The sequence below is a fragment of the Neomonachus schauinslandi genome, chromosome X, assembly GCF_002201575.2.
Source record: "Neomonachus schauinslandi chromosome X, ASM220157v2, whole genome shotgun sequence".
NCBI lineage: Eukaryota > Metazoa > Chordata > Mammalia > Carnivora > Phocidae > Neomonachus > Neomonachus schauinslandi.
The window spans coordinates 3,842,761-3,853,091 of record NC_058419.1 but is presented as its reverse complement, the minus strand read 5'-3'; the positions used below and the strand labels follow the sequence as shown (position 1 = coordinate 3,853,091).

Genomic DNA, 10,331 nt, shown 5'->3' with positions numbered 1-10,331 from the left:
CTAGAGATTCCACTTTTTTCAGTCTTTCCAGTGTATGAGTGTGGATTTAATTAGTGATGAGATTTTTATAGGTCTGGAACATTCTTTACAGTGAAAGCTACCTGCAGGGTAAACTTTAATGAGCATCTTTTGCCCTTTGCCTGATTCCTTCAGTACTTTGGTGAGGAGCCTGGCCCCTTGAGGGCAATCTTTAATTCCCTCACTGCCTAGTCTGCTTCTGTGTTCCTTTAGGTCAGGTGGGCACAGCCCGACCACTCACCGGTCATGTGACCTTGGTGGATGCTGGAGCCTCACTTTTCTCATCTGTAAGATGGGTCACTGTGAGGCTCAGGTGAGGCTGTGTGTGGAAATGTGGTGACATTTGAGAGCACCATGCAAGTGGAAGATGCCATTTTCCTTGCGGGACTGTGTTCTCGTCTAAGGCAGTTCTGTGACTGTTTTGCCTTCCCGTTCCGTGAGGTGGTCACTCTTGGTTGTGTCGTGTCCTGGACGGACAGCCTCAGTAGGGCTGGAGGCAGGCCCGTCACATTCTGATTGGGCGTGTCACCTCTGGTGCCTGTTTTCTCATCTCAGAAACATGTCGGCTAGTCCCTGATCTGCCGCCTTATCACACTGTGGTTGTGAGGCTCTGATAATCATAACAGACCGGAGGAGCCTCTGTAAGTTGTCAGTGCACTTACGGAAATGGAAGGTAGCGTTATTACTGCATGCGGGACATCATTTGTCTAGTCTGGTCTTTTTAAACTCACACAATCAACTGTTCCATTAAAAGTCTATTTGAAAAACATGCTATAAGATAAATATTTCACCTCAATTAATATTCCATGTACATTACATTAAGAATATTCACTCCATATAGTTGTAATATAGTAAAATTCCATTAAATGAAACAGAATAACATGCTTAACTAATACCTAGACTCTTTAAAAAAAAAATTGGTTGATTCATTTAAAATCAGCCTGGAACCTAATCTTACTTCCTGGTTGTCAGTCAGTATTTCAGTTCTTATATTAAATGTGAAGGTAACCAAATAGTCTAATGTAAGTTTGTTTTCTTAAAAAAAAAAAAAAAAGAAATGTACATATATCCCTAGTCAGTGCTCATTTTTTTCACTGAGAGCTGACGTCTTAAAATATTTTAATCACACTATTTCTTTTAGTCCTACAGGATCACATGTTGAATGGTGTAAACAGCTTATAGCTGCTACAATTTCTAGTCAGATTTCAGGTTCAGTGACATCAGAAAATGTATCCAGAGACTACAAGGTAAGCAGCATTGAGTCCTTAATTCATTTTTAATGTACCAAGAAGCTTTGCATTTCTTTAAAGATTTTGTTTAGTTATTTTAGAGAGAGAGGGAGAGCACGCGTGGGGTGGGGGGCAGGAGCAGAGGGGGAGGGAAGAGCAGAGGGAGAGGGAGAGGAAGGGGGAAAGAATGTGAAGCAGACTCCGTGCTGGGCATGGAGTCCATCGTGGGGTTCGATCCCACGACCCCAAGATCACGACCTGAGCAGAAGCCAAGAGTCGGCCACTTAGCCCACTGAGCCGCCCGGGCACACCAAGAAGCTTTGCATCTTTAATTTGAGTGAGACTTTGGCCCCTTGATGTTCAACAAACATTTGCTTGGGAACAAGGGTGAAAGATTTTGTTAGATCTGAACTTTAGAGGAGAATTTTTACCAGAATCTAGTATATGTACTCACGGTTTTGTAATTGAGAGGAAAATCTGTCTTTAGATTAGGATCCTTTTTTAAAAAAATCCGGTTCCATTTTATTATTTATTATATTACATATTGTATTTTTACATTTTATTATAATAAATGCGTGTATTTTCTTTGATCATATCTTGAACTTCAAAAAATGTCTTATAGTATTTCCCAGCTTCACAATTTGTGTCTGTATTTAGGTACTACCTGTGGGTATTCAGCATTAACATGTGATACTACAATGCAAAAAGTTGCAGAACTCCAGAATATTGTATGGGCAGCCTCATTTTTTGGTCCTTAATTTGTATTCTCTGTTTATTCTGAAGTTGAGAATGATAAGCTCCTTGTCAGCAGAGACTGGGGCTCTTTTACTCACCACTGCTTCCCAGCACAGTCCTGGAATATTACAGGTGCTCAGTAAATACTTGTTGACTCAGTTAAAAAATCACAAACTTATGTGCTCCATCTTTGTTAAGGCTAAGACTAACCTTGTTTTAATGTCAACAAACTATTAAACCGTGCTTACATTGCAGTAGTAGCATTTGCTTGAATTGAGGTTTCAGTTTATTATAGTTATCTGTGCCTGCTTGTAAAAGATAATTGATTTTCACAAGTATGGGCGAACTACATTTAGTATCCCAGACTACCCTCAGTCAACAGTCTCTCAAAATCATGGTCCTTGCCAGGCACCAAGTCTTACAAACGGTTCAAGAACGACAATAAAGATCCTAATTAATTTTTAATAGATGCTCCTTGCTTAAGGGCTCTGGCCTCCGTTCCTCTCCTCTCTATCTCATAACACACCAAGTGCAGAAACTGACTCAAGAGGCCAAATAATTGAAATTTGGCTATCATGCTATACTTCATCCAAGCCATCCGATGCTGTTAATTAGGCCTACCAGAGGAAAGCAGGGCTTTGGATTAGTAGAAATTGGATAATCTGCTCAGCCAGAAGAGTGGCAGTATGTCACTCTCAATAGGTTTCCCTGCTGTCTGGTTTTCATGTTTGTCCACGTAGGAGCAGCTGGGGTTCCTGGGGTTCCAAACACAGCTGGGCAGATATGCCAGCTGCAGGTGGGAGGAGCATCTGCTGCATCACTGGTGCCCGGCCGGCGGGTGGCTGAGCAGCTGCCGACCCCACCAGTCCTAGGTGCCCTGTTGCCCCGTCTTAGCTGAGAAACTGCCCCGCTGAGTAGAGAGGCTCAAGAACCCATGTTAGCAGAGAATAGCTCTCAGGCCTTGGAATGATTTTCTTTCCAGACAATTAGGAGTTAACTGTAATGTTTTCATTTTGCTTGAATATTTGTTAGTGTTGTGTGGGTTCTAGAAAAGACTGAACGTTGACTGTGTGCATAGCTTTCTAACCTCTACATTAATAGATCAGACTGAATCTGTGCTTTAACACGAAGCAATGACGTTTTTTTGATTTTAGTCTATTTACAAATTTTGTGTAGCAGAATTAGCTCATGCTGGAATGGTTTAACAGATGGCATTCTGAAAAAAAAAAAAGGCTTTTCTATATTTTGTAAATTGAATTTTAGGTACCTACATCAGATCATAGCTAAAGCTTTTGATGAATGATTGTAAGAGAACATGTTTTCTAATCGTCTTTGTTATATTTGCCCTGTAGTCAGAGTTAAATTTATAATTCGGGAGTTTTTTCTTTAAGAAGAGAGTTTTTTTAAATAATAAAAGTGTAAAATGTTTCTAAACCACAAGGATACTTTTATATGCTACTTATAAAGTAGTTCTTAAAATCTGAGCCCCCAAGATGGGACTCTGGAATACCCCTGGCACGGGGACCATTGCATGCGGTTTTTCCTGAAGGTCCAGACACAATTCCTTGAGGATCTAATTTGCAGGCATCAGTCAATAATATTTCAAATTATCTACTCTATTGGAATATTTCAAATTATCTATTCTATTTGAAACCCACACACAATATGGGGGTTAATTTATTATAGGTTAAGCTTGATGTCAGTAATTAAATGGGAGCAGGTGTTTATGGAGCTGAGCACTTGCATCTTGATTTGAAATGCGGATTGTATTTTCCCTTGTAGGCTGCTGAGGGTGGTGTTACATCCTCCTCATCAACCTGCGAGCATGTATAGGGCTCTATGGTTTTCTAATACTTTTTTTGTTGGCTTTGTAATACTTTTTGACATATAATCCATTTCAGCCTTAAAACCACCAAAGGAGGTAGCTGTTGTTATGATCATTTAACAGATGAGAGAACCAAGGCTTGGAGATGTCAGATGACTTGCTTAATATCACATAGTTAGACTTGGGGTTTTTCAGCAGGACAGCTATCCCACTGAAAAGCTAGAGTGCATTTAAAATTTTGTCCCCCTGCCCTGTCCACTGTAGGGTTTTCCCACATCAGCACTCCCCAGGGTGTCTGCAAAAATGTAGCTTCAGTGGTCCCCATCCCCCGCAGTGAGTCAGAATCTCTGTAGGTGTGGAACCAAGGGCCTCATATATTTCTTATGTATAATAAAATCTGAAACGCTAGCCTTCCTAGGTTTATAGCTTTTGAAATTGGTGATGGGACCATATGTTTCTGGTACATTCTTACAAATCAGAATAATTAGCAACTCAGGTTAGGTTTTTGAGAACAGTTGTTTTATTTATTCATATCATAAATTGACAATAGGCTCAGGGTCAGATCACCCAAACTATGGTAAGATTATCACTTTTATCACATGAGATAAATTTAGATGGTATGTCTGTGGACGTATGTTCACAGTTATATAATTGTTTTAAACATGTGTTAGAAAAAGTAGCACATTGAACTTGTGTTTTAATGGATGTTATTGTATAGAGCTAGGCAAAGTATGAAAAAGGAGTTGATTTAAAGTCAATATAAAGATAAATACTAATATTAGTATAGGCGGTGTAGAGAGAGAGCAAACCAAACTTGTAGAGATGGTATATGAAATGACAGAAATTTGGGAAACATTGTCCCAGCTAAAAAGGTTAATAGCTATTATGTTGAATTGTGGATCAACTAAATTAATAAATGTATGCTTTAATAACAAGTCATCCTAAAGATTAGCCCGATCATTAAGACTACTAGAAATGTAATAAAATGTTTTGTTTGACCCCCTCCCCGCACCCCACTCCCGACTCAATTGCTTTTCACTTTTACTGGGCTAACAAAGAGTAAAAGTCTCTCTCTCGAGTTTATCAAAGATTTTAAGAACAGGATCTGAATGTAATGTTCCATAGATTAGATGAAATAATATGGTTACAAGTTGTAACGAGACTTTTTAGGAGTCATTAGTAGAAGTGACCTCATCATCACTATCACCACCTCTGTTTCTCATCCCCTTGTCCATGTACACACAGTAGCTAGATCTCTTCTTTAAACATTCAAAAGAAAAAAGAGAAAATGGAGAGGTCCTGTACTAAGTGTAATCATTTAACAAGTTAGTATGGTGAGTAAATTCTGGATCCTAAACAAACATTTCCAGAAGGGCTTTGGCAGGAAGTAAGATGCAATGTATGGGAAAGGCTTCATTATGTTTGAGCTAGGTTTTAGTTAATATTTCTTAAATTGAGTGCCAGTCTATGTAAAAGGAAGCTCAAACATGATCTTTCAGAATCCATGGCCATAATCCACTGTTGATAACTTGGCCTCATGATCTATTTATTAAATCAGAGTTTGCAAATGCAGATGTCTACAAGCTAGGCAGACATGGGAGGGGGCAATGGAGAGCAGCATGTCCCCTTAAAAACAATTTAAAAAACACCCTCCTACTGCCTGTTTGAGCAATAGGCCTCCAGTTTGTAACCACTGCACTAGAAGAGTGCTATCCTATCTCCCAGGGTTACTTGTCAGGAAAAATTATTTCTTAAAAATGTCCAGATTTCATAAATCAAAGAAAGACAGATACCATACGATTTCACTCATATGTGGAGTTTAAGAAAACAGATGAACATAGGGGGAAAAAAGAGAGAGGCAAACCATAAAACAGACTCCTCACTCTAGAGAACACACTGAGGGTTGCTGAGGGAGGTGGGTGGAGGGATGGGTGAAATGGGTGATGGGGATGAAGGAGCGCACTTGTGATGGGCACCGGGTGTTGTATAGAAGGGATGAATCACTACATTCTACCCCTGAAACGAATATTACACTGTATGTTAACTAACTGGAATTTAAAAACTTAAAAAAAAATTGTCAAGATTTCGGCTTCTGCTTCTGGAAAGATGGAGCCAATGTACATTTTCCTATTCTTCATGCTAAGTACAACCCCAAACCCTGGACATCAGCTATAAAATAAACATAAGAGTGCCCTGAAAAGTAGAAGGCAGACTGGTCAGGGATCTCAGGACCCAAGGAATGACACGGTGGTGAGTCCCTGGGTTTAGTTGCTGCCACGTATGTCCCAGACTTGTTGCTGAAGAAGCCAGCAACCCAGAACTGCCAACAGGCATGGACAATAAAAGTCTACTCTCTCAAGCCGAAGGACCAGGAAAGGGACAGCCTAGCAAAAAGAAAACTTGCAGGCACTCCCCACTGTACTCTAGCCAAACACCACAGAAAAAGTTGTGGCCCCACACCCACCCTGCCAGCAAGGCCAAGTTGGGAGCCTAGATGTGCCCCCTCCCTTGCCAGGATCTAATGAGGCCCACCAAACCTGTGCGGTGGTGATGGTGTCGGAAGAAGCCTAGTGGAGACTCAGACTTTCCCGGCCGCCCGTTGGTAAGGAGGCTGCGCCCTCCGCTATGGCGTCGGCGGAGGCCGTGTCGGGGGCAGTAACAAGGTCTCCGTGCCACTGCCAGCCGGGGAGATAGCCGTAGCAGCCTAGTGGGCAGCTGGAACTCTTTCCCCCACCCAGCAGTAACCAGGAATTCCCCTTCCCGTGGTGTCCATGGAGGCCGAGTGGGGAACCTGGACTTGTACCCCTACCTGACTGCAACAAGGCGGAAGCCCTGCTTCTGCTGCAGCAGTGTCCGAGAAAGCCTGCGAAGACAGAAGGTCTAAGTAAGATCCCTACTCTCATAACTAGTACTCAGAATGTTCAGATTGCCACTGAAAAGCACTCATCATACCACGAACCAGAAAGATCTCAAACTGTATGAAAAAAGGGAATCAATAGGTGACAGAACTGAGATGACAGATGTTAGAGTTCTGTGAAAATGATTTTAAAGAAGCCATCATCAAATTGCTTCAATAAACAATTACAAATATGCTTGAAACAATGAAAACAGAGGAAGTGAGAGAAAAGAAATAGGAAAGTTTCAGCAGAGAAATAGATAAAGAAGAACCAAATGGAAATTTTAAAAGTGAAAAATATAGTAACCGAAATTTAAAAAAAAAAAAATTCTCAATGAATGGGCTCAATAGCAGAATAGAAAGGACAGAGAAAAGAATTGGACGGGTCTTAAGGGAATTAACACTGAGCCAAAAACGCCACTCAGCAAAGGTCATATACTATATGATTCCATTTATGTAACAGTCTTCAAATAACAAAATTATAGTCACAAACAGATTACTGGTTGCCAGGGGCTAAGAAGGGGAGGGACGGTGAGGGAAGCTGATGTGGCTATAGAAGGGTGAAAGTAGGGGTCCTCCTGGTGATGAGATTGTTCTGCATCTTGATTGTATCAGTGTCTGTTTCCCCGGTGCTGACATTGCTCTATAGTTCTGTAATATGCTGCCATTGGGGAAATTGAATGACACGATACGTGGAATCTGTTATTTCTTACAACTGCACGTGAATCTACAATTATCCCAAAATTAAAATTTAATTTTTGAAAAGTCAAGATTTTTACAGACTGCTGAATGATTCTATATTGCGTGTAAAATAAATCTTGATTAATACATTTAAAACTCATGATATATCAGAAGTATTATTTAAATGAAACAAAGTTATGCTAGTAAAGATGGTAGAATTTAGTTAGTGAAAGGATATCAGCAGTTATCAGATCTCAGTTTACTAGTTGAGTTACAAATATCCTTTTCCTAAGTGGCAATTGGGGCCAGCTTGTTTCATCGAGGGTGGAATTGAACTTGAACAGCTCCTTCATCACCTTTCCTGGAGGGCTTCGGAGAGTGGAAAGTGACTGTTGCAGGCTAAAGTTTGACAGAGGGGGTCAGGCAAGATTCAGGTGTGGCTAGTTTCCCAAAGACCAGGGTTATATTTTGATGGCAAGTGAAGATTTGTCTTCACCTGCCCTGGGCCTCTGACTCTAGCCAGCCATTGACCACCAAGCTGGGTAGAATTCTGGTTATTAAGACACCAACAGCAAGAGCAATGATCTCCTGAGCCAACAGTTCACTCTTCAGAGCAGGGTACGAACCTCTTCTTTTTAACTCATTTTGTAGTGATCTGATAGCTACAGCAGAATTACCTTATTTGTAGGTTTCACGCCTGAAATAGAAAACAGTGGTATTTTTACTTCAGTATCACAGTGTTTTCTTGAAAAGAAGCCTCTTAGATGCATAAATTCTAAACAGGTCACTTATAAAACACTGACACTTATTTGACTTAAAATTGTCTAATGTGGCTTATCAAAAAGATCATAAACTTTGGATTCGGAGCACTTTGCCTTGAGTCCCAGTCCTGTAATTAACGAGCTGCCCAACAAGTTATTTAACCTTCTTGAGCTTCAGTGTCCTCATCTGCATAATGGGTGTTACAGCAAAGGTTTAATCTATTAAATAGGGCAGCCTATGCATGAAATGCACACGGTCCTTATTTACTGTATACTCTCAGTCTACATAAATGTGTATGGTAGTACAAACCAATACTGGAGGAACACAGTCTGATCACTGAACACCCATGCACGTCCACAGTCGTGATGTGAGCACCTGTCATGTGCAAGGGGCTGGGCTGCACGGAATTCCTAATAGGGGAAAGAGACACCAAAACGTATAGTTCAGGTTGGACTGTGGTGAGGCTTGACATAGATGTGTAAACAAGATGTGGTGAGAGGAGTGAGGAGGGCAGAGCAGGACATTCTGGGCATTAAGCCTTGAGGGCCTTTGTCAACCTCCTTCGGAAGGGGCAAAGGTTCGGGGTGGGGAGGGGTGGCACATTGAGGGTAAGAACATGGGCGCTAAAGCCAGCCAGCTTGGGTTTGAATTCCCACTCTGCTGTTGCTGGCTATGTGACGTTGGGTGAGTTACTCTACCTCCTGCTGCCTCGGTTCCCTCATCTGTCACAGGGGGATAACAGTATCTCCTTCCCAGTGGCTGGGAGGGTCAGGAGGGCTGAGATGACACGTGTGAAGCATCTAGCACAACCCCTTCAACACATCTGCTTGCTGGTATTTGTATCACTGGCACTGGCCGGGGGTGAAAACTTCCTGAAGTCCTTCCACACTGTTGGAGGTTTAGTGGTGTCAGCTGTTACCTTATGAAGAATTAAGACAGGAGCCAAACAGAGTTAGACCACAATAATTGATCAAAGCTGGCTTGGAGGGCCTGGCTTAGGTGTGAGGCCACGGGAGGCCCAGAGGCAGCCGTGGACACCTGCAGCCTCTTCCTCGGGGCGGGGCTCACACAGGCAGACTCGCCACCACTCAGGGAGACCAGGCCGTGCCCTCCCGGTGCGCTGGTGCACAGATCCCAGAGTGCCCAGAGGGGCAAAGAAGAGCACACTGACCCCCTTACCAGGAGCAAGTGGTCAGCGGGAGCCCTCGCCTCTCTGGTGCGGAGTGCCCCAAAGGATGTCTTGAAAAGAACCTGAGAGCAGAGGAAGGGAGTTTTAACCCCAATGCAGACTTTTATACAAATTTAAATCTTGGTGCTTGTCTGGGAAAAAATTCAGTTTTCCTCTCTGCTACTCGCACTACACATAGAACCATGCACTGGGAATGAACATGCTCGGAGACGGGAGACCTTCTCTTTTGAGTTTGTATTGCCATCTGTGCCCCGTTTTGCGTTGTTTACTAACATAGGCATGTATTTTCTTGATTTTGTATAGCTTCCTCCAGGTGTAATTCACATTTAAAGTATACAACTTGATACATTTTGATAGGTACACACCTCTTAATCACCACAATTAAGAGGATAAACATACCCATTGCCCCCTCCTGCAAAAAAAAAGAAAAAGCCAGGCTTAGGTTTTTTAGTTTAGTCTATATTTAGGAATTTATGGGCTTTAGGTCTCTGAGCTACTGTATTATCACTTAATTCAGAACCTTTTTTACACGAGAGGGTATTTTAATGATGATACAATGATGTTTTTTGAAGTCAGTAGCCTTGCAGTCATATGATCTTATCTATCCTGAGTAAAACCTATAAAGCTGATAATTGGAACCTTCGCTGATTTTTTTTTTTTTTAATCTGTTTCCCATAGAACATATGATGGTTAGATGGTAGGATTTCCGATTGTGGATTGAGGAACAAGACATTCATGTCTTCCTCGCTTTCCATCCATTCTCTGGGTGTTTTCTCCAGCCAGAGCTTCCCCGATGCATACACTGCATGTTCAAGTAGAAGTCATGGGCGAGGGTTAATAAAGCTTGACTTCCCCCCTCCCCTCCCAGCAGAGCCAGCTACCTCTTCCCACCTGCAGCTGCCTCTTCCCTGTGCAGTAGGGGGAGGGGCAGTCACGGGGGGGGGGGGAAGTCAGCTTTATTAACCCTCGCCCAGGACTCCTACTGGAAAATGCAGT

General features: G+C 42.1%; 1 protein-coding gene across 1 annotated transcript in view; it reads left to right on the top strand.

Annotated features, from left to right (window-relative positions):
- The first annotated feature begins 1,078 nt into the window (after positions 1-1,078).
- Positions 1,079-10,331, top strand: part of MTMR1 (myotubularin related protein 1) — a 56,604-nt gene continuing 47,351 nt past the window's right edge. Inside the window, exon 1 of the mRNA XM_021683645.1 lies at positions 1,079-1,265. The gene's annotated coding sequence lies outside the window, so the exon portion shown is untranslated. The remainder of the gene's footprint in view (positions 1,266-10,331) is intronic.